This window comes from Balaenoptera physalus (assembly GCF_965194825.1).
Source record: "Balaenoptera physalus genome assembly, chromosome: 2".
NCBI classification, from domain to species: domain Eukaryota; kingdom Metazoa; phylum Chordata; class Mammalia; order Artiodactyla; family Balaenopteridae; genus Balaenoptera; species Balaenoptera physalus.
Genome location: NC_138883.1, coordinates 161,453,179 through 161,476,410, shown reverse-complemented (window position 1 = coordinate 161,476,410; position 23,232 = coordinate 161,453,179). Strand labels below are relative to the sequence as shown.

At 46.1% G+C, this 23,232-nt stretch overlaps 1 protein-coding gene across 2 annotated transcripts in view; it reads left to right on the top strand.

Annotated features, from left to right (window-relative positions):
- Positions 1-23,232, top strand: part of CCNY (cyclin Y) — a 122,356-nt gene that overhangs the window by 55,086 nt on the left and 44,038 nt on the right. The window lies entirely within an intron of this gene.

Here is a 23,232-nt window from a genome sequence, read left to right as displayed (position 1 = left end):
CCTGAGTGCAGTCACTCGTCGTCCTGCAGGATGTCTCCTCCTTCTGCTTTCTCTTCTCTTCTGCTCTCTGTCCTTGCCCACGTGGTAGCCTGCTAGGTTTGAGTGCAGTCTCTCTGCACTCCCTTCAGGTATCTCCCTTCATAACAGCAGCACCAGTACGGTGCTCACTGTAGCCAGACGTGGGTCTCAGTCTTGGGTGCTTTTCGCTGTTTTGCAGATGGGACAACAGAAGTACAGAGAGGGTAGGTCACTGCCCCAGATGGTTGGGCGGCTAAGTCGGCGAAGTGGGATTGGAACTTAGACACCTAGCTCTGGAGCCAGTTCTCTTACCACTGCTGTATACCGCTTGCTGAGTCTTGGTTCCTCTGCTCTCCGGCCCAGTGGTCCCCGGGTGGGCTAGCTCGCTCATGTGTGCTCAGCCACCCTTTAATACAGGCAGGTGTGGTGTTTTGAACCCTTACCTAATTGTGTGACTTCGGACAAGCTTTGTAACTTCTCTGATCTGTTTCCTCACCTAACTCAGAGGCATTTGAGAAGATTAACTGTGAGTCAGTAGCAAGATGCTTGGCACATAATAGATGTTCAGAAAATGGCAGTTAGTATGTTTTTTATGAAAAAGTTGAGAACTGTTATTAACTTGAGAAATATGCTAGTTCATGTTTGCAGTTAGTCAGTTTGGGTTTATGGTGGATGGAGCCAAGAAAAGAGACCTCTCAATTTTCATTCAGTTTGGGACGAAGCAAGGCTTTTTTTGTTTTTCTTTTTTCTACTTAAGAGCTAAAGGGATCGGAGAGAATTTTTCCATTCAAAACAGAATACTTTTACCATCTAGTTAAGCCTGAAGATACTGGTTTATCTTTTGCATATCTTTTTTCCCATTTACTTTATCTCTTAACAAATGTTGACTCATTTAATGTCTAGCTAGAGTAAAGGCCCTTATAAAAATTTTTCTCTAAAAGCACAATAAAATAGTATCTGCTTTCATCTAATTGCAGTCTTTGAAACTGACTTCAAATGTTGTTAGGTGGTGCTAAATCATCAGCAGTTACTGCTTTAATTAATGGGGATGAAAAACCGCTTGATCTGTGAACCTCTGTTTTCAGCCCGCTTTGTATGCTGAACCCCCCACCTGCCTCAATCTCCTAAAATAAGACTGGCTCTCCTCGGTGCTGCTTCATTGGCGTGAGGTTTGTCTTTCATTTAGTTCGGCTTTCTGTAGTCTTTCATTTACTTAATCATTTTCTACCAAAAGAGGCTTTTGGGGGAGGGGGCATGTATACTGAGGGGGCTGGTTACAAGCAGCGGGTTATTTTGGTGCAAACCAAGGTTTTATGAAGGAGCTTTCCCCCGAGTGTGTTGGATGGTGGCAGACCCCTCAGCGTGATTTTGACGCCTGAGTCCTTTTGGAGAACCGTGCAAGGAAACCTTTTGTCCAAGAAGAACTTTGGCCTGCCCGAATTCCTGGAGTACTGGCCATGGCCAGCTCAGGCAAATGATTAAAGACAGCAGCACTCTTTCATAGGCGTACTCCTTTGAAAATTCTCACATTTGCTTTTTCTGAACTTCAGTAAGACTGTACTTATCCAAAGGTTGCTTTTCTGATCACCTAATAGAACTCACGTAGTAGGACATGATGGTTAGAGAAGAGCCCTTCATATGGCCCCCGAGTCCCCCTTCAGCGTTGAGATGAGGAAACCGAGGCAGGGGAGGTGACCCTTGTTCCAGGAACATGCCTGGAACAAGGTGGCGGAGCAGAGTGTGGGCTTGGCCCTGCAGTCAGACTTCCCGGGCTCCCTCCACATCCTGACCCTCCCAGCGTGGGTAGTAACCACCCCCCCCACCTCCTTCAGAGCAGCTGTGAGCGTTGGACAGGTTAATTCATGTAGAGCCCCACCATAAGCTCTCAAATGTTAGTTACTCTGTTATAATTGTGGTAAATAGCCCCTTGCATTTCCACGGTGCTTTGTGGCTTACAGAGCGTTTTCTCACTTGTTCTCTCATCCGATGCTCACAGCATCATCTCGAGGAGGTATGTCTGCTATTAGTGAGCGCTGGCCCAGGGCCACCCAGCGCTCAATGTGTGTGACCAGAGCCTGGTCTTGCAAACTCTCAGGAGTGTTGAGAACTAAGGTGTATGTCCCAAAATGTGCCTGAGTAGATGCATAGAGGTTACAGAATTCATGCTTTGAAACTCATGCATTGTGTGATTGTAGAAATTTCCTTTGCTGATAACCTATCTCCTTTTAGGTACAGTTCTAGAGAAATGTCTAATCCACTTTGTCCTCCAGCTACACGAGCTTGGAAAGTGTTAGTAAAAATGTCAGGTACAGCACTGGTTCTAAAAACAAACAAATAGAACCATGATTTCTTCCCAGCCCCGTAAACTGGCCGGGACCTCAGCCTCCGGGGTTTTCTCTGGTTCTGCAGGGGTCCTGATGCTGTGTGCTGTGCTCCTGGAGTAGCGTGGGTGCCGCGCTTTCGCTCCGCACGTGTGCAGTCACGTGTGCGGCCTGGGTGCCTGGGAGGCACACGCTGATCCTCTGCTCCGGAGATCGCAGGCCCCCGTGAGAGGGGGCTCCCTCCAAATAGGATGGGCTTTGGGATTGCAGTTCCCATCTATTTGACTTACTCTTTATTGTTTTCTCCCATTTTGGCCAGGAACCTTGGATGGGCCTAAAGTTTATCGCATTGGTGTCATAGTAGATTAAAAGTTGTTCTGTAAATTGGTACAACCTGATTGGAAGGCAACTGGGCAATATCTGTTTAAATTTACTTGTGCCCTATGACTGAGGAATTTCCATTCAAAGGCATTTATCCTGGAAATACTTGTATACATTTGCAAAGGTCTAGGGTGTTCATCATAGCATTGTTTATAATAAAGCAACTGTTTATTGGAGATTAGTTAAATAAGTTATGGTACATTCCTAGAATGAGATATTGTATTTGGCTTAAAATGAGTTTTATAAGTACTAATACGAAAGTGTATCCAGAATGAGTAAGAAGGGCTCACTGAAGAACAGTAAGGTAAGAATTGTTCAGGGTTCGTTTATAACATTGTGTAGCGTGGACGTGCAGTGAGACCACAGAGGGAGAAACGAATGATTTGATTAGGAAAATTTTTGTTTTGATAGTTCAGAGCAGTAGTGAAGGGAGCGAAGGGAGTGTAACATTATAACAGAGGACTTTCCACTTTATAAATTTTTACATTTCTGTATTGTGTAAATGTTTAAATAGTTACAGGGGTTGCTTTTGCAGAAAAACTAAAAACAAACTCGACCAGTGCCATGGCCAGCCTTGACCCTGGGTCTCCTCTGGGAGGCTACTTCCTTCTTCATGCTGCCGAGAGGTGCCGGGAGGGCCTGCAGCGTCCTGCTGTCCCCTGGGAGGACTCGGCCCTGGGGTCAGCCAGCAGCGCCAAGAAGCCCCAGGAAGCCCAGTCAGTCTTCTCACATCAGAGACGTTCGCTCAGTTAAAACCCTGGCTCCTCCTCCCCCTCTCCCGCCCCAGCACACACCCCACTCACACAGCGGCACACAGTGAGTAACCCCCAGGGCTTTGCTCTGAAACCTTCTCTGCAGACATGCTGTGTTGCCTGCTTTCCCAGTTGGCAGCAGGGTCTTAGGGAAGTCTGATGGCAGCAGGGTCTTAGGGAAGTCTGATGGTGAAGAAGGAGACAGCAAAACTATAGCGCAACAAACCAAGGCCTCAAAAAACTCCACAGGTGAAACTCCACTTCACCTGGTGCACAGAGCCCAGCGCACCTCAGCAGCCACTTCACTGCACTGGCACTCAGTCGCTGGCGGTTTGTCCCGATGACTGTGGACAGGCGTCGGGAACAGGCAAAATGCTGTTTCAGATACTCTGCTTAGGAAGGCAGGACGGTGGGTAGTACCTTTTAAAAAACACTCTTAAAATTTCTTTAACAGTATGTTATATTACAGCATTAGTTATCTGGAAATTCTGTGATGCTGAACCAGTGGTTTCACTGACTTTAAAGCCAGTATCCATCTCCCTGGAACTCTTTGTCTCAAAAATAAAATGTTAAGTTGAGGCCAGAAATCTTTCTGGAAACGCTTCCACCTTGGTGCAGTATTCTGAATTGCCATTTCTGCGTGGACAAGCACTCTGACAGAAAAGACTTCAAAATTTTGTTCTGAGGAAGAAGCCAGATTTCCACCCGTCTGTGCGTCACCAACAGGCTTTGTGGTTCCTTTATTTGAGAAGAAGCCAGTGTGCCTCTGGAGCTTCCTGTCTCGACCCAGACAGCTGGAACCACAGTCACAGAAGCTGTTTCTAAGATACATTGGCGCACTCTTCAAAAGTATATCTGTGCCTTTTGCAGAGCAGAAATCAGATCCCTTCAATATCTTGGGCTTTGTGTTAGTAATTAAATGCGACAGACCCTATCACAGCTTTACTAAGCATCACTGGAAAAATCCACTGCTCAGGCTGCAGCACGGGGGCACGCAGCAGGCCATGAATTTTGTCAGGGGACACAGTTGGTACTTGGGTGCACTGAAGCATTCAGATCTTACTTAGGGTGAGGGACTTGGGCCCCTGTTGGGTCTGTCGTGGTGGGGCAGGGGGAGGCTGCACTGCCCGGGGGAGGCTGACCCAGGGCCCCGCTGCTCCCTCTGGCCGCCCCGCAGCCTCCCTGACCAGCTCTGCGGACCGCCGGGCCCGAGCCCATCTCACACCCGTTGAATTGGGAGCTGTTGGTGTGGACGCCGGCGTCAGTATTTTTTAAGCTTCCCAGGTGAGTCTCACGCGCAGCCACGTGAGCACGGCTGCCTTGAATGGATTAGTGGGTGGGGAGGAGCCCTCCTCCAAGGGAAGAGGGGGCCGTCACGTGTCTGTCACTGTCCCGCCCTCACGTCCACTCAAGAAACCAGCATGCCTTTTCTGTTTGACACCTACGCACATGGGAAGATATCATAGAAAGGGAAGGAAAGGAAACGGAAAACTGGGGTTGAAATGTTAAATGAGACAGAAGCCAAGCTTAACGCAACTCCAGAGGGACCAGAGGACCTGCCGTGACTTGGGGTCTGAGTTTGCAGCAGCCAGTGTCACAGGGAACTCTCCTGGGTTTCACACTAAACCAGGGCTTCCCAGGCTTGATCCCTTAAGCCGGCCCGGGGTATTGGGTACCGCGCCGGGGCTTGGCTGTTTGCACGCACACGCACGCACGCCTGTGTGAGTGTGGTTTGAACCTGCCTCACCACCCCGTGGATCACTGGAACAAAGCAGTCCTGCATCAGACAGGACAGCTGGAATCCATCAAATACCAACGTTCACAAAACAGTGCACAGTGGAGAAGATGTGTAAGTCAAGGGTGGGCAAGAGTAATACTCTCTACATCTGTTTGTGTGAAAGTCTACAAAAGACGAATCCAGTTTGCAGTGAGTGACAAAGCAGATCAGCGCTTGCCTGTGTCGAGGGGTGAAGGTGGGTGTGTGGATTGGGAAGGGGGCACATGAGCACATTTGAGGTTATGAAAATATTCTGTATCTTGATTATATTGGTGGTCACACAGTGTATAAATTTGTCAAAACTCATTGAAATGTACACTGAAAATGGGTATACATTTAATTATATGCAGATTACCTCAGTACAGCTGATTTTTTTTTTAATAAATTTATTTATTTATTTTTGGCTGTGTTGGGTCTTCATTGCTGCGTGCAGGCTTTCTCTAGTTGTGGCAAGTGGGGGCTACTGTTCGTTACGGTGCATGGGCTTCTCACTGCAGAGGCTTCTCTTGTTGCGGAGCATGGGTTCTAGGCATGTGGGCTTCAGTAGTTGTGGCACGTGGGCTCTAGAGCGCAGGCTCAGTAGTTGTGACACACGGGCCTAGTTGCTCTGCGGCATGTGGGATCTTCCTGGACCAGGGTTCGAACCCGTGTCCCTTGCATTGGCAGGCGGATTCTTAACCACTGCGCCACCAGGGAAGTCCCAGCTGATTTTTTTTAAAGTGGACAGGGATGAAGGTGGACAAGGCGTAACCGTGAGCAGAGAGAGGGCCCTGGTGTTGCTGTGCGCCAGGGTTTGTATGTCAAGGGTGTTTTTCCAGGGAGGGACGTGGTGGTTTTCTCCGTGCTTAAAATACTTGCTTCCAAAGTGCATGTTGTGGTTTTCCATCGAGTCCGGCAAGGGTGCAATCAAAACATCCAGTTTCAAAAAACTTACAAAATAAATTGTATTACTCTTGGTAGTTTTTTTCCCCCTTTCTTTGATGCATATGATTGTATGTGTTTACGTCTGGCCTGAGAGTTCATTCCGTGGTGGAGATGGGTCTCCGAATAAACCCACTGTGCTAGCTCCGTGTGTAGCCAGGGCCTACCCTGGCATGGAAAGACTAATTAAGCTAAAGATGGTATTTTCTTCTCTTAAAAAAAAAGGCCAAAACAACATGTTTCTTTTCAAGCTCCTGCTGAGCTCCTGCTGGTTGGCTGTAGTTGGGTAGAAGTCCAGTGAAGTTGGGGGAAGAGATGGTGGGTCTGCAGCAGACAGACGCCCGCTCTGCCACTCGCCCGTGGTAGCCTTGGGCGAGTTACACAGCCTTCTAACTTCCAGTTTCCTCATTTTAAAATGGATACGATGATAGAATGTTCTTGAAAGCCTTCTGGTAAGAAGTAACTGAAATAATGCATGTAAAACCTTTGGTGTTTTGCCTGGCACATAATAAGTGTTCCATAAATGTTAATGATGTGTGTGTGTGTAAATATGACAATATTTATTGGTATGCACATTCTCCACGTATGTATATAAGGGAAATCAGTTGTGTCCCACAGAAGCATATATGTAAGTAAATAACATAGGTTACAAGGGAGTTGAGATCAGCTTCTGGGATTTGCCAGGAGTAAGCTGTAGTGTCAGCAGGAGCCTGTCAGAGGTCTTGGTGCAACAGGCTGAAATCAAGTCTCAAATTACATCCTTCATTGAGATTTAAGGAAAGGCAACAAGTCAAGCGCTGACGGTGGCCAGCTGTGAGGGAACCTGGCATCACACGCTGTGTCCTGGACCGCAGCCCTTCCTGAGCCTGGCAGCAGCCACTTAACCAGGACGTCGAAACTTCCCTGGTACCTGGTGGCGAAGGTGGGGAAAGTCACTTTCACAGTCTGTGGGAACGTAAATTGGCTCACTCTTTCTGTATGTGAGTCAGCACATTCTGATTATATGTTATTCTTTTATTCATCTAATAGCTATTTATGACGTACTTACTATATGCCAAGCTTTGGGTTAAAATGGTGAACAAAAACAGATGCTGTCACTGCTGCCGTGTTGTTTATAGTCGGGAGGCGTTGTGGGTGTTAGCTCAGAGCCCTGTGATGAGTGCCGGGGGCGTTCGGGAGAGCCTGCAGCAGAGAACCAGCACGGCCTGGGCCCGGGGTGTATTTTACTGCAGACATGACGGCTGAGCTGAGATCTGAGGGATGGGTGGGCACCAGTGGTGGTACGGGGCCTTTTGAGTGGAGGGGAAAGCATGTGGACTGCTGCCTGCCATCCAGGAGCTACAGGAAGCCCATGTGGCACAAACAAGAGAGGGAGGGAGGGTGACGGAGGGTGAGCCCTGAGGGGTGGGCAGGGCCAGACGAAGCCGGGCAGATAGGATGTGGCAGTCCTCTCTGTGTTTACACTAAGAGCTGTGAGAAGCCAGGGAGGGTGTTTAAGAAGAGAGGGAAGGCGGGAGGAACACTTGTCAGAGTTGGAGAGTAGATAGAACAGTCTAGAGTGGAGATGTGAAGGTGAGTTGTGCAGGTGAGAGGTGATGACGGTAGGACTGAGCTAGTGACATTGGCAGCACGTGTTGGATGCATGAGGCAAGGAACTGTGTTCTGGTTTGAGCAACTGCGTGGTGGTTCCGTGAACTACAGGGAACCGTGGAGAAGAGAGCGCTTGGGGCACATCCAGACCATCTCTCCTTTCTTCAATCAAAATAATGATAAGTTAACTGTTTAGACGAACACGTGGCTGTCCTGGAGGGGAATGTAATTGACCACAGAGCAGCATGGCACCAGGAGCTTGAATGAAGCACCGTTTGCCTGGCCTTTGAGGTAGTAGATTTAGGGACTGGTCAGATGTACCGAGGAATTGCCAGCTCCTCTCCTGACTATGACTGCGTTTCCTGGGTCTGGGATTTTCTTAGGCTACAGAGAGAAAGAATCTTGGGCAATTGTCCTTATTCACTGCACTCTAGAGGCAGCTCTGTGAGGAAGTAGCTTTATGCTTCTCCAGTATGCTGAGTTCACATATGATTTACATCTGTAGGAGATTAAAATGGTTTATAAATTATGGGGTCAGGTGAGCTAGGTTTGGGTATTGGGTCTGCCAGTTTCTAGCTTTGAGACATTGGGCCAGTTGTTTAGGTCTCTCTCGGCCTCCACATTTCCATTGGTAAAATGGGGATCAAAAGACCTACCTTTATAGGATTGCTGTAACTAGCTACATTGGGACTTTGTTCACTTGTACCGTACACAACCAGCTTAACTGACTCCCTGTCTCTAGTGGTACAGTGGTGGGCAGAGGAGGGGAGGATGGTGGGGGGTGGGGACGAAGCAGGCTTTCGTGTCAGCAGAGTGCATGCATTTTGTTAAAGCAGGTATTTGGGTTATATAAATGCCTTTCAAACACTTATGAGTGACATTTTTTTTGAGATAATTAACATTGAAGGGTAAGAGACTTGAATAAATGATATATCCCTATATTACTTATATGGATAAAAGGATGGAATAATATTGCCTTTTTTATTTTTTAAAGAAACAAAAAGCTAAACATAATTATTCTTTGTTTTTTGTGGTGTTTCTTACCACTTGTTTATGAGAACTAACGTGTATACTTTTTACTTAGCAGAGAGTGGCTGCAGAGGATGTACATGAGCAGGCCACCCCTGTTCCAGACCCTTCCTTCCCATGCCTCGTACGATGTTTCTCTCCCAACTCTCCTAGAATAAGCTTTGAGGTTTCTGAGTGGAGCTTATGCCAGTGTTCTAGACCTCTGTTCCTGACATCCAGTTTTTGAACATTTGAACTTTGGAACATCTCCTCCAGGCAGTCACCTGTGGGAAGAAAAAAAAAAAAAAACCTCAAAAAAAAGGATGTCCAGCTCTTGGAAACAGAGATGCTAAGCAGCAGAAATGATGGAGCCGGAAGCAGGTTCCAAAGTCGAAGGGACACATAGTTGGGCACACCGGGGCCCAGTCCCTAGTCAGCTGTACTTCCGATCAACATTACACAACAGGTGTTTGCTAGTTAATAACACTTTTAATCATGCTGCTGGAGAGATCATCTAACTTATAAATTAGTTCAGCTGAAACGTCTGGATTTTCATGTAGCATCGCTATGTCAAGACATCTCTTTTTACACATGATTTTGGTTTGTGTTTCTGTGAAGTTGTTTAAGGGTGGGTGCTCTTATTTCTGTTGTATAGCTGTGGGCTTGAGGCGTTGAAGAATGGTATGCTTTTTCTTCAGCTGAGAGTATTGTGGTTGCTAATCCAGAGTTCATGCTATATTGTTAGCAGCACCTCCCTGTCAAGGTCCCATTTGCTGGAAATACAGAGTCTCTTAAGGAGCCAGAATGAAATGAATAACATGCATTAGATTATTTACTTGAGACTAGGCCTGTAATAGAAAATGGAAGATGATAAATGTTTAAGATGAGAAGGGAAATCCCCCCCCTTTTTTAGAAGAATAAAAATACGGTAATATTTAAAATTAAGTGGTCCTTGTTTACATCCCCCCCCTTTTTTTAATTAAAGAAAAGGCTGTGTTAAAATTTGACTGACTGAAATTGCTTGAAATGTAAAATTTCATAAAAGTTCTTATACTAAAGGGACATAAAATCTAGCAGTAGAAATTTAATATAGGAAGTTAATTCTGATTTCCAAGTGCTACAATTATAAAATAGTCTGAGAAAAAGCACTTTTCCATAAAATCACATGCTTTGAAACACGGACTTTGTGCTCCCGGCCGCTCCTGTAGGGAATGTCGTGGTGTGGGGTGTGGGGTTCTGCAGCACCGACAGGTGTCGGGCCCCTTCCTTCTGAACACAGCCTGTTCCACCGTGTTGCAGAATGGAGCCATTGTGACTCAGGAACAAGTTGGCTTTTAGACTATTGTTAGCAGAGAAGCAGAAACAGTCTTTTTTGAAATGACTTTCACTTTGGAAGGGACAGTGACAGGATGAGTAAGAGCTTTCCCAGATGTTATGTGTTTGTGGCCTTAGGTAGTTACACAGAGCTTCTTTTCCTGTGTATCTGCATTGTGTATGCTTCTTGTTTTCCTTATTTTAGTGCTGTATGAATATGACTTTAGCTTAAAAATTAAGCTTTTAAATGGAAAAAGCAGTAACTTATTAGCAGAAACTTGATAGGAGTTTATCTGTCGTATCTCATTCTATTTTTTAAAATTTATGTATGTATGGCTGCGTTGGGTCTTCGTTGCTGTGCGCGGGCTTTCTCTAGTTGAGGCAAGAGGGGGCTACTCTTTGTTGCGGTGCGCGGGCTTCTCGTTGCGGTGGCTTCTCTTCTTGCGGAGCACGGGCTCTAGGCGCGCAGGCTTCAGTAGTTGTGGCACATGGGCTCAGTAGTTGTGGCGCATGGGCTTAGTTGCTCCACGGCATGTGGGATCTTCCTGGACCAGGGCTCGAACCCATGTCCCCTGCATTGGTAGGAGGATTCTTAACCACTGTGCCACCAGGGAAGTCCTGTCGTCTCTCATTTTAAAGTGTAGATGCCTTTTATATAAAGTTAATTTCGGTTAATGACTCACTGTAAAATTAAAGAGAAAGAAAATGTGTTTCTCTGGAAAACAAACTTGGCTTTAGGGTTTAAGATACTGAGAATACCCAACCTTATAAGAGAATATATGAAAGGGAAAGTTTCCATTTATAGTTTTAGATAGAAAAGTTTTTAAACAGTGAAACAATTATAAAGAAAGTAGGTTTTAAAATAACAGTTTAAAAATCTGAGTAAAGCAATATGAAAGTGTGCCCAGGCATAACCCATGGGCTGGAAAGGTCAGCTAACCTCCACGACCAGCGCTAATGACCAGTTACCTGACCAGCAGCATCAGTATCGCCCCTGGTGTGTAGGGTCATGTGCTGGGGTTGAACGTTTGCAAACTTGAAGTCAGGGCCTGTTGCCCTGTGAGGGTTTACATTGGTAAGCTGGTGAAGTGGCTCTTGTGTTCAGAGAGAATTAAGAATTCTGGATGGCAGAGGCTAAACGTCAGATGAGCAGTTTCGGTCAAGTGCTGAGGAAACGTAGAGGAAGGAGCACCGTGTAAGGTCTCTGAGGTCAGAGGGTGGACACAGAATAGACCTCAGGCAGGCTTTCCAGGCCAGAGGAGAAGTGTGGACAAACCTGAGGCGAAAATCAGTCTAGAGCAGGGCCAACTGTGCTGCTGGATGCCTGTTTTATAAATAAAATCTTATTGGAACAGAGCCACACCCGTCCTTTACATCTTGTCTTTGGCTGCCTTTGCTCTGTGATGTCGAGGTGAGTAGTTGCTATGAAGATCGTGTGGCTCATGAAGCCTAAAATATTTACCATCTAGATCTTGATGGAGAACGTTTGCTGACCACCTGGGGGTGGTTCTTGGAGAGTACATCAGTTTGTGGGAATGGAAGATACAGATACATAGGTAGTAGAATAAATAAGGAATGCATGGTAGGTAGCCTTAAATGTTAAGCTTAGAACTTGGAAGCAGAAGCAATGTGAGTTGTTAAAGGGACATAAAATTAATTCACAGTTGATTAGTCATCAGTTATGATCAGGTTCATAGTGTGGGGAGAGAGATGGCTTTATAATTAAAAGATGGTGAAATAGTGTGACCGGAGACACATAGAAATTGCCTGGATAGGAGGAGCTTTGGTGGGAGTTAGGAAGGTCTGCCTGCAGGACTTGACATTTGAACATAGTTTTAAAAGGCTGTAAATAGGAGTTTGCCTGAAGGACAAGGACTCTTCAGCCAAGGAAAAGCCACTCAAAGTACAAGGGTGTGAAACAAGTTGATGTTTGGGGGAACAGAAGATATTGTCATGTTTGGAACTAAGGTATGAGCAGTGAAGTTGGGAGGGGCCAAAGTGAGGGATGCCAGCCTGGTGATGACGGACGGTGAGAAACTACTGGAGAACTGTGGGATGGGGTCATGATCTGGGCTTGTGTTACTTTCCCCGTCATTTAATATATTTTTGTTATATGTATATGTATAGCTGGTTCACTTTGTTATACAGCAGCAACTAACACAACAATGTAAAGCAATTATACTCCAATAAAGATGTTTAAAAAATTTTTTTTTACAAATTAAGTTAGATTTGTATTTTTCAAGGATAGTCCTAGTAAAGCAGTGTGGAGACTTGGGGATGGAGGAGGCTAGAGGTACAGAGATATGTTGGGAGGGTATTGCAGTATCCATGTGACAGATGATGAGGACTTAAATTAGTGTGGTGGACATAGTGATGGAAATGAGAAAGGTGCTTCTAAAGACCAACAGGATAATTGACTATGTAGATTTGGATGTGTGAGAGGTAAGGGAACAGTAGAGATCAGGGAAGTTTTTAGAATTTGTGCTTGGACAACAAAGCCAGCAGTGCCATTTAACTCAGTTTGGGGTTATGGAGAAAAGAGTGTGTTTTGGTGGTGGATGAGGTCATGCCCATGGAGCAGTAAGTGGAACTGCCCCTGAGTGGTTTGCAGCATAGGTCTGGAAGTCAGCGGAGAAGCGTGCCTTAAAGAGAACATTTGGCAGGTATTGGAACTAAGTAGCTGAAATTGCAGGAGGAGGTGAGTTTCCCTAAAGAGAGCCTGTGGAGCAGGAGGTCAGAGTCCAGGTGGAGGCGGGAGGGACGTCAGGTTCCCGGAGGCGTGCTCCGCTCCTCCCCACCCTCCACCCAGGGCCGACGTCCAGCAGCACTGCCTCCCACTGAGCCTGGGGAGCCTCAGCATCCTTCGCAAGGCAGGGCACTGGGAATTGATGGGAGATGGGGCAAAATGTCCATGGTGTATGAAATACAAGGGAAGTACACGGGTTAGAGGAAGAAAAGTGCATGGAGAGACTGAGCACAGAAGCAGTAGTTGGAGCCACATCTCTACCAGAAAAGCTGCAGTGTGGTTAGAGCAAGTGTGTTGGTGGATTTGGGGATGAGGGTCGTTGATGACTTTGGTGAGAAAGGTTTCAGTTGAGAGGCGACAGAGGCCATGTTTGGAGGCGGCTTGCAGCAGGGAGTAGGAGGAGAGAGCCTGCTTTCCTAGAAGTCCGACTAGGAAAGGAGCTTGGTGGGATGGGAATCAGAGGTGAGAAAAGGTAGAGAGTGTGCAGGAAAGAGTTCACAACCTAGATAACTTTTCTTTTGTGTAGTAAACCTGCTGATACATGTTCCTTAGTGTTTTTTTTGTAAACAGTTTCAGACTTACAGAAAAGTTGGAATAGAACTAACTTTACCTGTAGTTAACATTTTGCCACAATTGCTTTATGATTTTTTCTTTCTTACATAAATTTTTTTTTCCTGAACCATTTGAGAATAAGTTGCAGACAGTAGATACTTTTACTTCTAAGTATTTCATGTTTTATGAACCTGTTACTTATATTTATGTTATATATAATCTATTTAGTACCCTTTACTCTCATAAGAAAAGGCTTTTGAGAAGCCCTATTGAAAAATAACCAGGACACCCCGTCCACCTCCTAAAATATTTTGTGGTTATTTGCCTACTGAGAGGCTTAAACACAGACAATTTGGGACTTGGTTTATACTATAAACTTCTGAAATACAAAATATTTTTTTAGATATTGGTCTGTGTTGATTGGTAGCTTGATCAACAGAAAAGGTAGAGGGAAATGATGGCTATTTAGACCTTTTTCAAATAATAGTAAATGTTTGATTCCACAGTATAACACTGTGTTATTTATTAATTGTCTGACAAGTGAGCTAGATCAGTGAGGTTCAGAAGTCTTCCCTTCAAAATACTTACACGTGAAATAAATCCCTAAAATGTTGTCCTTATTTAGGCACGGAACAAATATGCCCAGTGGAAAATGTGAGGTTTTTTTCCCCCTAAATACAGAACATTTTAGTTCATTTAAATAGTACTTAATTGTCCTAAATTCGCTGCCCCCCAGAGCACATTTGTGTGCAAGAAGTCATTCCCTTGTCCTTTCCCTGCTTTTAGTAAAAGCGTGGTGGTGCATATTTGCCATGTATAGTGTATATTTGGAACACAAAACTCACGAACAGGAATTATAAAACTGTCTCAAATTGTCTTTAGTGAGCGGCTTTCGCTCTTGCCAGGGTCTTTGTTGGTGGCAAGTAGAGACAGACTGACAGTGCCAGCTGGTCCTTCTGCCCCTGCCCTCCCCCTTGTGGGGTCCGAGGCTGGTCGCCCCCCTGGATACTACCCCAGGGCTCTTCATAGTTCCCGGCTCTGCTGGTTAGAGGGGAAAAGTGGGGCGGTTTTCATTTACATTTAAAAGCAGAGGATAGGAGCCATCGCTTTGGTCCTGAGATGGTGATGACGATGATTGATCACCAGTTATTTCTAACACTACGAATTCCCGTTTCTTAAGAAAATATGACGAGTTCCCTGGTGGTCTAATGGTTAGGACTTGGCACTTTCATTGTCGTGGCCCGGGTTCAGTCCCTGGTTGGGGAACTAAGATCCCACAACCTGCACAGTATGGCCAAAAAAAAAAAAACAACAAAAAAAAATCTGAATCCTAAAGAAAGAAAATAAAAATATGACAAGACTGGAAATAATATAAAATTTTAATTTCTAAGATTTTAAGGATTATTTAGTAGCAGTGTTGTTTCAGTAGCTTGAAAGATTTATAAATAATAACCCAAGTGTAGTGTTTGTGCCACGAAATGCCAGAAATAGCGTGTCTGACACTTTGGCGAGTTTGCAGGTTCATGTGATTTCCTTTCACTGGTTTGCTCAGTCTGTTTAGCCAAGGTTGGCTATTTGTTCTGGGTCTGTAATTTTGGGAAATGCGGTTAGAACCACAGATAGTTTGATAAGGAAATAACAGGCAGGAAACAATTGATACGCCTTTAGCCAAAACGTGTAAATTTCTCCCTGGGTTTCCTTGGGGAAGAGCGCGCGTGCGCTGCCCAGGGCGCTCAGCGTGCTCTGCTCCACTCCCCAGGGGTGTTGTCCCGGCCTGCGCTCCTCTGTCCACGTGCCTCCAGCCAGTGAAGGATGGCCCTTGGCGCCAGCGGGGAGCCGTGAGCCTCATTTTCATTGTCATGTGGCTGCTCAGAGACAGAAGCTGGTGTGATGCAGGCTTTGGAGGGGCAGCAGGTGGCTCAGTGGTTCTGTGATTCCTTTCTTCCTTCAGCAGGTCAGTGCCAAGTACCTGCTCCGTGTTAAACATCCTCAGGCTCAGGGGTATCTGGGAGCAAAGCAGGCAGACCCCTGCCTTTATAGAGCTCCCATGACCACAGGGGAGTGAGCAGACGCAGTACCGCTAAAAACACAGCAGGAGACGCAAGAAATTACGAGTGGGGTGTGTAGGGGAGTGTGTGGATGTAGCATCCTCACTGGCTGAGTGCCTTTGGGCTCCGACTTATCCACGTCTATTTCCTCGTTGGTAGAGTGAGGATAACAGGGTTGAGTAAGTTGTCCTAAATAAGTTAATATGCATAAAGTTCTTAGAGCAGTGCCTGACTCACAGCCACTATGCCTTAGCGTCGTGATAATGCTTATAATGTGACCTGATTAGCTATTTTATGTAAGGTAACATCTGAGCAGACCTGAAGGATGAGGGAGCAGGCCCTGTGGATACCTGGGGAAGAACCTTTCAGGCGGAGTGGGTGTGTGCCTGGTGGGTTTGAGGAGCAGCAGGGCGGCCAGTGGAGTGGGAGCAGAGGGAGCGACGGGGACCCTGGGAGGTGAGGTGGGAGAGGCAGTGGGGGGCAGAGCGTGACCCACCTGTGGCCATCGTGAGGACTTCCTCTGGGGTACCCCAGCCCCAGGGAGCGGCGATGGGGCTCCAGCCTGCTGGTGGCAGTGGGCGTGACGGCAGAGGTTCAAGCCTGGGGAGAGCGGGCAGGATCTGCTGGTGTGCTGGAGCTGCCCCTTGGTGCTTGGTGAGCGGAGAAAGCCGGGGAGGAGCAGGTTGGCCCACCTGGATTTGACTTAACGTGTTAGATGGTTCGGGGTAGGAGGCTGGGCAGCGGGGTCGTTCAGGGGAGAGGCCAGTGCCCCCCACCGACAGTGGGGTGGGAGCTGTTGCATCCAGAGGGCATTTAGGTTGTGTGTGGCTGAGCTCTCTAGGCTGGGGAGTCCTGGGAGGAAGAGCGAGGGAGAGTGAGGGGGCTGCCAGAGTGGGAGCAGGAGAGGGAGGAGGGGAGAGAGAGGAAGAGCTGTGGGCGGTGCCCAGGCCCACCCAAGGGGCCGTCAAGAATTTAAAGTGAGGGCTTCCCTGGTGGCGCACTGGTTGAGAATCTGCCTGTCAATGCAGGGGACACAGGTTCGAGCCCTGGTCTGGGAAGATCCCACATGCCGCGGGGCAACTGGGCCCGTGAGCCACAACGACTGAGCCTGTGCATCTGGAGCCTGTGCTCCGCAGCAAGAGAGGCTACGATAGAGAGAGGCCCGCGCACCGTGATGAAGAGTGGTCCCCACTTGCTGCAACTAGAGAAAGCCCTCGCACAGAAACGAAGACCCAACACAGCCAAAAATAAAGAAATAAAAATAAATAAATTTATTTAAAAAATAATAATAATTTAAAATGAGACCAGCCACTGGGCTCTGCATTTTCCTGCACCTGGAGCTGGGAACAGCTGCTGGGGCGGAGGTGGAGGAGGTGAAGAGCTGGATTTAACCCGCTCTGGGGTTTACCAGAGAGTTCTTCAGAGGGTGGAAGGGCACGGTGGCAAGGAAGTATACCAGGGAGCCGTGATGACCATGAGTCGTCCACCCCGAGCTGGATAAAGAAGGAAGGGAGAGGGACTTTCCTGGTGGCGCAGTGGTTAAGAATCCGCCTGCCAGTGCAGGGGGCACGGGTTCGATCCCTGGTCCGGGAAGATCCCACATGCCCGCAGAGCAACTAAGCCCGTGCGCCACAACTACTGAGCCTGTGCTCTAGAGCCCACGAGCCACAACTGCTGACCCTGCGTGTCACAGCTACTGAAGCCCGCGTGCGTAGAGCCCGTGCTCGGCAACAGGAGAAGCCACCGCAGTGAGAAGCCCGCGCACCGCCACGAAGAGGAGCGCCCGCTCGCCGCAACTAGAGAAAGCCCGCGTGCAGCAGTGAAGACCCAACACAGCAATCAGTCAATCAATCAGTCAATCAATTTATTTATTTAAAAAGAAAAAAGAAGGAAGGGAGGACAGGGAAGGGGTGAGGACAGCAGAAAGGGAGTAGAATCAGTGCATACGGTCTTCTACTTTTTTATTTAAAAAAATGTTTTTTAACATCTTTATTGGAGTATACTTGCTTTACAATGGTGTGTTAGTTTCTGCTTTATAACAAAGTGAATCAATTTTACATATACATATGTTCCCATATCTCTTCCCTCTTGCGTCTCCCTCCCTATCCCACCCCTCTAGGTGGTCACAAAGCACCAAGCTGATCTCCCTGTGCTATGCAGCTGCTTCCCACTAGCTATCTGTTTTACATTTGGTAGTGTATATATGTCCATGCCACTCTCTCACTTTGTCCCAGCTTACCCTTCCCCCTCCCCGTATCCTCAAGTCCATTCTCTAGTAGGTCTGTGTCTTTATTCCCATCTTGCCCCTAGGTTCTTCATGACCTTTTTTTTTTTTTCTTTCTTAGATTCCATATATATGTGTTAGCATACGGTATTTGTTTTTCTCTTTCTGACTTACTTCACTCTGTAAGACAGACTCTAGGTCCATCCACCTCACTACAAATAACTCAATTTCGTTTCTTTTTATGGCTGAGTAATATTCCATTGTATATATGTGCCACATCTTCTTTATCCATTCACCTGTCGATGGACACTTAGGTTGCTTCCATGTCCTGGCTATTGTAAATAGAGTTGCAGTGAACATTGTGGTACATGACTCTTTTTGAATTATGGTTTTCTCTGGGTATATGCCCAGTAGTGGGATTGCTGGGTCATATGGTAGTTCTATTTTTAGTTTTTTAAGGACCCTCCATACTGTTCTCCATAGTGGCTGTATCAATTTACATTCCCACCAACAGTGCAAGAGGGTTCCCTTTTCTCCACACCCTCTCCAGCATTTATTGTTTCTAGATTTTTTGATGATGGCCATTCTGACTGGTGTGAGATGATACCTCATTGTAGTTTTGATTTGCATTTCTCTAATGATTAATGATGTTGAGCATTCTTTCATGTGTTTGTTGGCAATCTGTATATCTTCTTTGAAGAAATGTCTGTTTAGGTCTTCTGCCCATTTTTGGATTGGGTTGTTTGTTTTTTTGATATTGAGCTGCATGAGCTGCTTGTAAATTTTGGAGATTAATCCTTTGTCAGTTGCTTCATTTGCAAATATTTTCTCCCATTCTGAGGGTTGTCTTTTGGTCTTGTTTATGGTTTCCTTTACTGTGCAAAAGCTTTTAAGTTTCATTAGGTCCCATTTGTTTATTTTTGTTTTTATTTCCATTTCTCTAGGAGGTGGGTCAAAAAGGATCTTGCTGTGATTTATGTCATAGAGTGTTCTGCCTATGTTTTCCTCTAAGAGTTTGATAGTGTCTGGCCTTACATTTAGGTCTTTAATCCATTTGGAGTTTATTTTTGTGTATGGTGTTAAGGAGTGTTCTAATTTCATACTTTTACATGTACCTGTCCAGTTTTCCCAGCACCACTTATTGAAGAGGCTGTCTTTTCTCCACTGTATAGTCTTGCCTCCTTTGTCAAAGATAAGGTGACCATATGTGCGTGGGTTTATCTCTGGGCTTTCTATCCTGTTCCATTGATCTATATTTCTGTTTTTGTGCCAGTACCATACTGTCTTGATTACTGTAGCTTTGTAGTATAGTCTGAAGTCTGGGAGCCTGATTCCTCCAGCTCCATTTTTCTTAAGATAGTGCATATCGTCTTGTAGGGTTGAGAGGTGAAGGGGCTGGGGTGGCAGAGGGAGTGAGCTGGGAAGGTGGGAGGCGATGGGTGGAGGCGGCTGCTTGGCCTTGAGATCAAGGAGTGTTGTTACAAGTGACCACAGGTCTGGGGTGGGTAACCATGGGGACTGGAGCCCAGGGTCAGGTGAGGACAAGGTCCCAGAGGACAGGAGGTCAAGGGAGTAGAAGGATCGCTTAGCTGGATGTTGAAATCCCTAGATATTATGGTGAAGTAGCCAGGGAGAGAGGGCAGCTGGGGGTGCCGGGCAGGGCCAGAGGGGAGAAGGAATTGGTTTCGAAGTGGGCAGCGAGGCTCCAGAGAAAACCCCCAACAGTGTAGGGACGTGGTGCTCAGAGCGGGGAGGTGTGGGAGCACAGGGCATTTTGCTGAGGAAGGATGTGTGTTTGGGAGTTGGGAGCTGCCAGACAGTGGCGGTTGTGTGGGGCCTTCTGGGGCTGAGAGGGGACAGTAAGGGCGGCCTGGGAGCTGCAGGCTTCCTAAGTTGACTGAGGCAAGCAAACCAAGAGTGGAGGGATTATTCTGTGGAAGATGGTGGCGCTGGGGCTGCGGGATCTTGGGGAGGGTATCTTGTCAGGGGTCCGGGGTTTCAGAGCTGCCTCTTTAAATCCCGCATACTGGAGATGGAGCCGCCAGGAGGTATTACTGGGAGATTTCTTGTTTGTTTTTTGCATTTTATAAATCGGTATTTCTTAGTAAGAGATGTCTATTTTAAATATAGTGGAAGTTCTTCCTCCTTAATTTTCTTCCTTTTTTCTCTGTCCTCTGCTTTGGAGAATGGCACTATTCAATGCACGGGGTCGAATTTCTTGTCTAAAGCAGATTCTGCTGCTGAAGGAAGCCTAGTGTGAGAGAGCGTCGGGCTTGGGGTCTGCACGCTAGTCCCCACTTGCTGTGACCTTGGAGAGAGACTTCCTCCGGGCCTCTTCTCCTTTGTTTAAAAAGATGGTGGTGGCGGCGATGGGGGCGGGGCGTCTCAGCTATAAAATCCTTTGGTTTTAAAATTAACCCCATTCCATTTATTTATTTAAGACGATTCTGGTAATTATGATCTCCAAGTTCTTTGTTTTTAAAAAATTTACCTATTTACTGTATATTTATGTCAAATAACATTTTATACTTCCTGCTAATTAGTATTTTTTAAAAGAGTGTAATATGTAGAGGTACTACTGATAAAGGCTTAAAGAAGACCCAGAATTAGCTTGTGTGTTTATATAAATTGTGAAGTAATCTTCTCCCCCTACTTCTCCTGCTGTAAACAAGAATGAATTTGAGAGAAGGAAAGAAGAGTGATTTGCTGCTTCACAGGTGGCTTAGCTGCCCGGGTGTAGTGGTTTTGCTTGGTAGGCTCAGAGCTGGCTGTATTCTCAGCTTTTTGTGTGTGTGCTTGGGAAATTGTAACTGTTACCAAGAGCCTTAGATTCAGAATGAGTTGGTAATTTTCCATTTCTTGTTTTTTTTTATTATAAATTTATTTATTTTATTTTATTTATTTATTTTTGGCTGTGTTGGGTCTTTGTTGCTGTGTGCGGGCTTTCTCTAGTTGCAGCGAGCGGGGGCTACTCTTCGTTGTGGTGCGCGGGCTTCTCACTGCAGTGGCTTCTCTTGTTGCGGAGCATGGGCTCTAGGTGCGCGGGCTTCGGTAGTTGCGGCACGTGGGCTCAGTAGTTGCAGTGTGCGGGCTCTAGAGCACAGGCTCAGCAGTTGTGGCGCACGGGCTTAGTTGCTCCGCGGCATGTGGGATCTTCCTGGACCAGGGCTCCAACCCGTGTCCCCTGCGTTGGCAGGTGGATTCTTAACCACTGCGCCACCAGGGAAGCCCTCCATTTCTTCTTAAACTAACTAGAAAATCAGATTAATCTAAGATATTTTTGATATCAGAGTGCAGCCAGGGTAATAAGGCTGTGCTGAACAAATGGAAGAGTACTTGTCTGGCAGGTTGTGTTTGATTGGCTTCCACTTTTGTTGGCCCCCTCGTAGGGTCCCTTCTGAAAGGGCACTCTGTGGAGGTGGTTAGGTTTGAGAAATGACATTTTATGGTGTGAGTTGAGAGCAGACATGGGCACACCCAGGGGCTTCCTGAGGCCTGTCCCTCACAGGTCTTGGGTCAGCCCAAGGCTGGACCTGTTACCCAGGGCCATGCACTCCCCAAGCACAGGCCTGGGTCGCTACTGACTCACCCGAGGATGGCCTGGGCAGGGGAGCAGTCAGTGCACACCTTCCCCTCCCCACCCTCACCCCCAGCAGGCAGGCATCGCCCTCTGGAACACCTGTGTCCGTCCCACGGTGACTTGGGTGCAGTGCCCTCTGCCACTCTCTTTCGCTCGTTTTGATAGTTTTATTTCAGCTCTGTATTACAGTGCAGTGTTTAATAAGATACTGTCTTACCTTTTTAATTCTTTAATAGTTCGAATAGTAATGTATGTCAAGAGTAGACTGATACTTTGTCTTATTCATTAGTTTAATAATTTCTGTGTTCCTACAAGAATTAATTTATATAGGGGACAGGTTAAAGAATAGGATAGAACTTGTCTTGTTGAGTGTCAGAGAAAAGATGGTAAATAATGATTTTGCATATTGAAGGTGCAGCTGTTGGCAGTGATGTTGAAAGTGGCCTCCGAGAACAGTTTGTACTGCAGTCCACATTTGAGGCTCAGAGTGATCAGAGCGACTTCTGTGATTATTAATTTGTTCTATGACTGAGACAGTCTGTTTGTCTCTGCATATACCTTTAGGTGAAATGCTGCTGAAATGAGAAATGACATGTAGACTTTTCCCTTCCTTCTCAGATACCAAAATAGCCCTATAGTTTGTATCAGCTCTGCAGTAGTATTGGTCTTCCTTAAACCAAGCATAACCTTGCTTATCTGGAATGAAACAATATTCCTATTCAGGAGTAAACAAATATAATCTTTACTTGTTTAATTTTTAATGTTTGTCTTCCCATTTCATGGTATGAAGTTCTATCAACTCTCTTTTCCATCTAAGTGACTGCTGAAGTTTCCACCATTTTAGAGTAAATTTCTTTGTTCTTTGAGGTTGGAAATTTTTTTTTTAATTGGGGTATAGTTGTTTTACAAAGTTGTGTTTCTACTGTACAGCCAAGTGAAGTAGTGTTCCCTGTGCTATACAGCAGGTTCTCATTAGTTATCTATTTTATACATATTAGTGTATATGTGTCAGTCCCAATTTCTCAATTCATCCCACCCCACCCCCTCTTTCCCCCCTTTCCCTCCTTGGTGTCCATACGTTTCGAGGTTGGAAATTTAATGGTAGGATTTAAAACTCTGTAGCACTGGTATACTTAGAAAGGGAAGCTCTAACACTCTCTCCATTTTGAATGTGCAAAATAAATATGCCCACAGAGAAAAACTGGAACATACAGAAGAGTTTAAAAAAAAAAGAGAGAGAGAAGAAGCTCCTGTGCTTGCCTTATACAAAAGAAGTACTGTGAACATTTTTGTGTAGTTTCTTCTAGTACTTTTAAAAGCTGGATTTATTTAAAATAAAACCACCACCACCAAAACAATAAAACCCAAACCTGGATAGCATATAATTGTGGTGAAACTGTGCATAAAATTTTGTATCTTCCTTTTCACTTAGCGTGATAAATAGAAGTATTTCCCCAATTACAAATGTGTGAGCTTTTTATAAATAATTATTTATTATTATTTTAATTATTATAAATTTTTCCTTATAGTAAATTTGCCACCTAGCTATTCAGTCCCTCATTACTGAACATTTAGGTTATTTACAGTTTTCTTTTTCCTATTATACATAATGCAGTAATGAACATCTTTGGGCTTAAAGCCTTGTCTGCAGGTGAGATCATCTCACTAGGGTCGAATCCCAAGACTGAAGGGTATCTGCACAGGACATCTGCACAGTGGCCTGGGGGAGGGTTGGCTGGAGATGCCAGTCTGCCCGCCTCTCTCAGCCCCTCACAACCTTGTCTTTTGCCTGCTGGCCGGATGGAGGGAGGGGTGCTGTGCACCCCGAGCCTGCTGGGATCAGAGGGGGGCCACTGGGCGCTGTGAGGAGGAGGCTGGCAGTGACTTACACACAACCTTGCATCACTCTTAACTCCTCAGAAGGACGATGTTGGTGACTCTTTTACCCAAGGGTTTCAAAGGGCCTGAGGTAGCTGCAGACTCTCCCCTTCCATTGGATA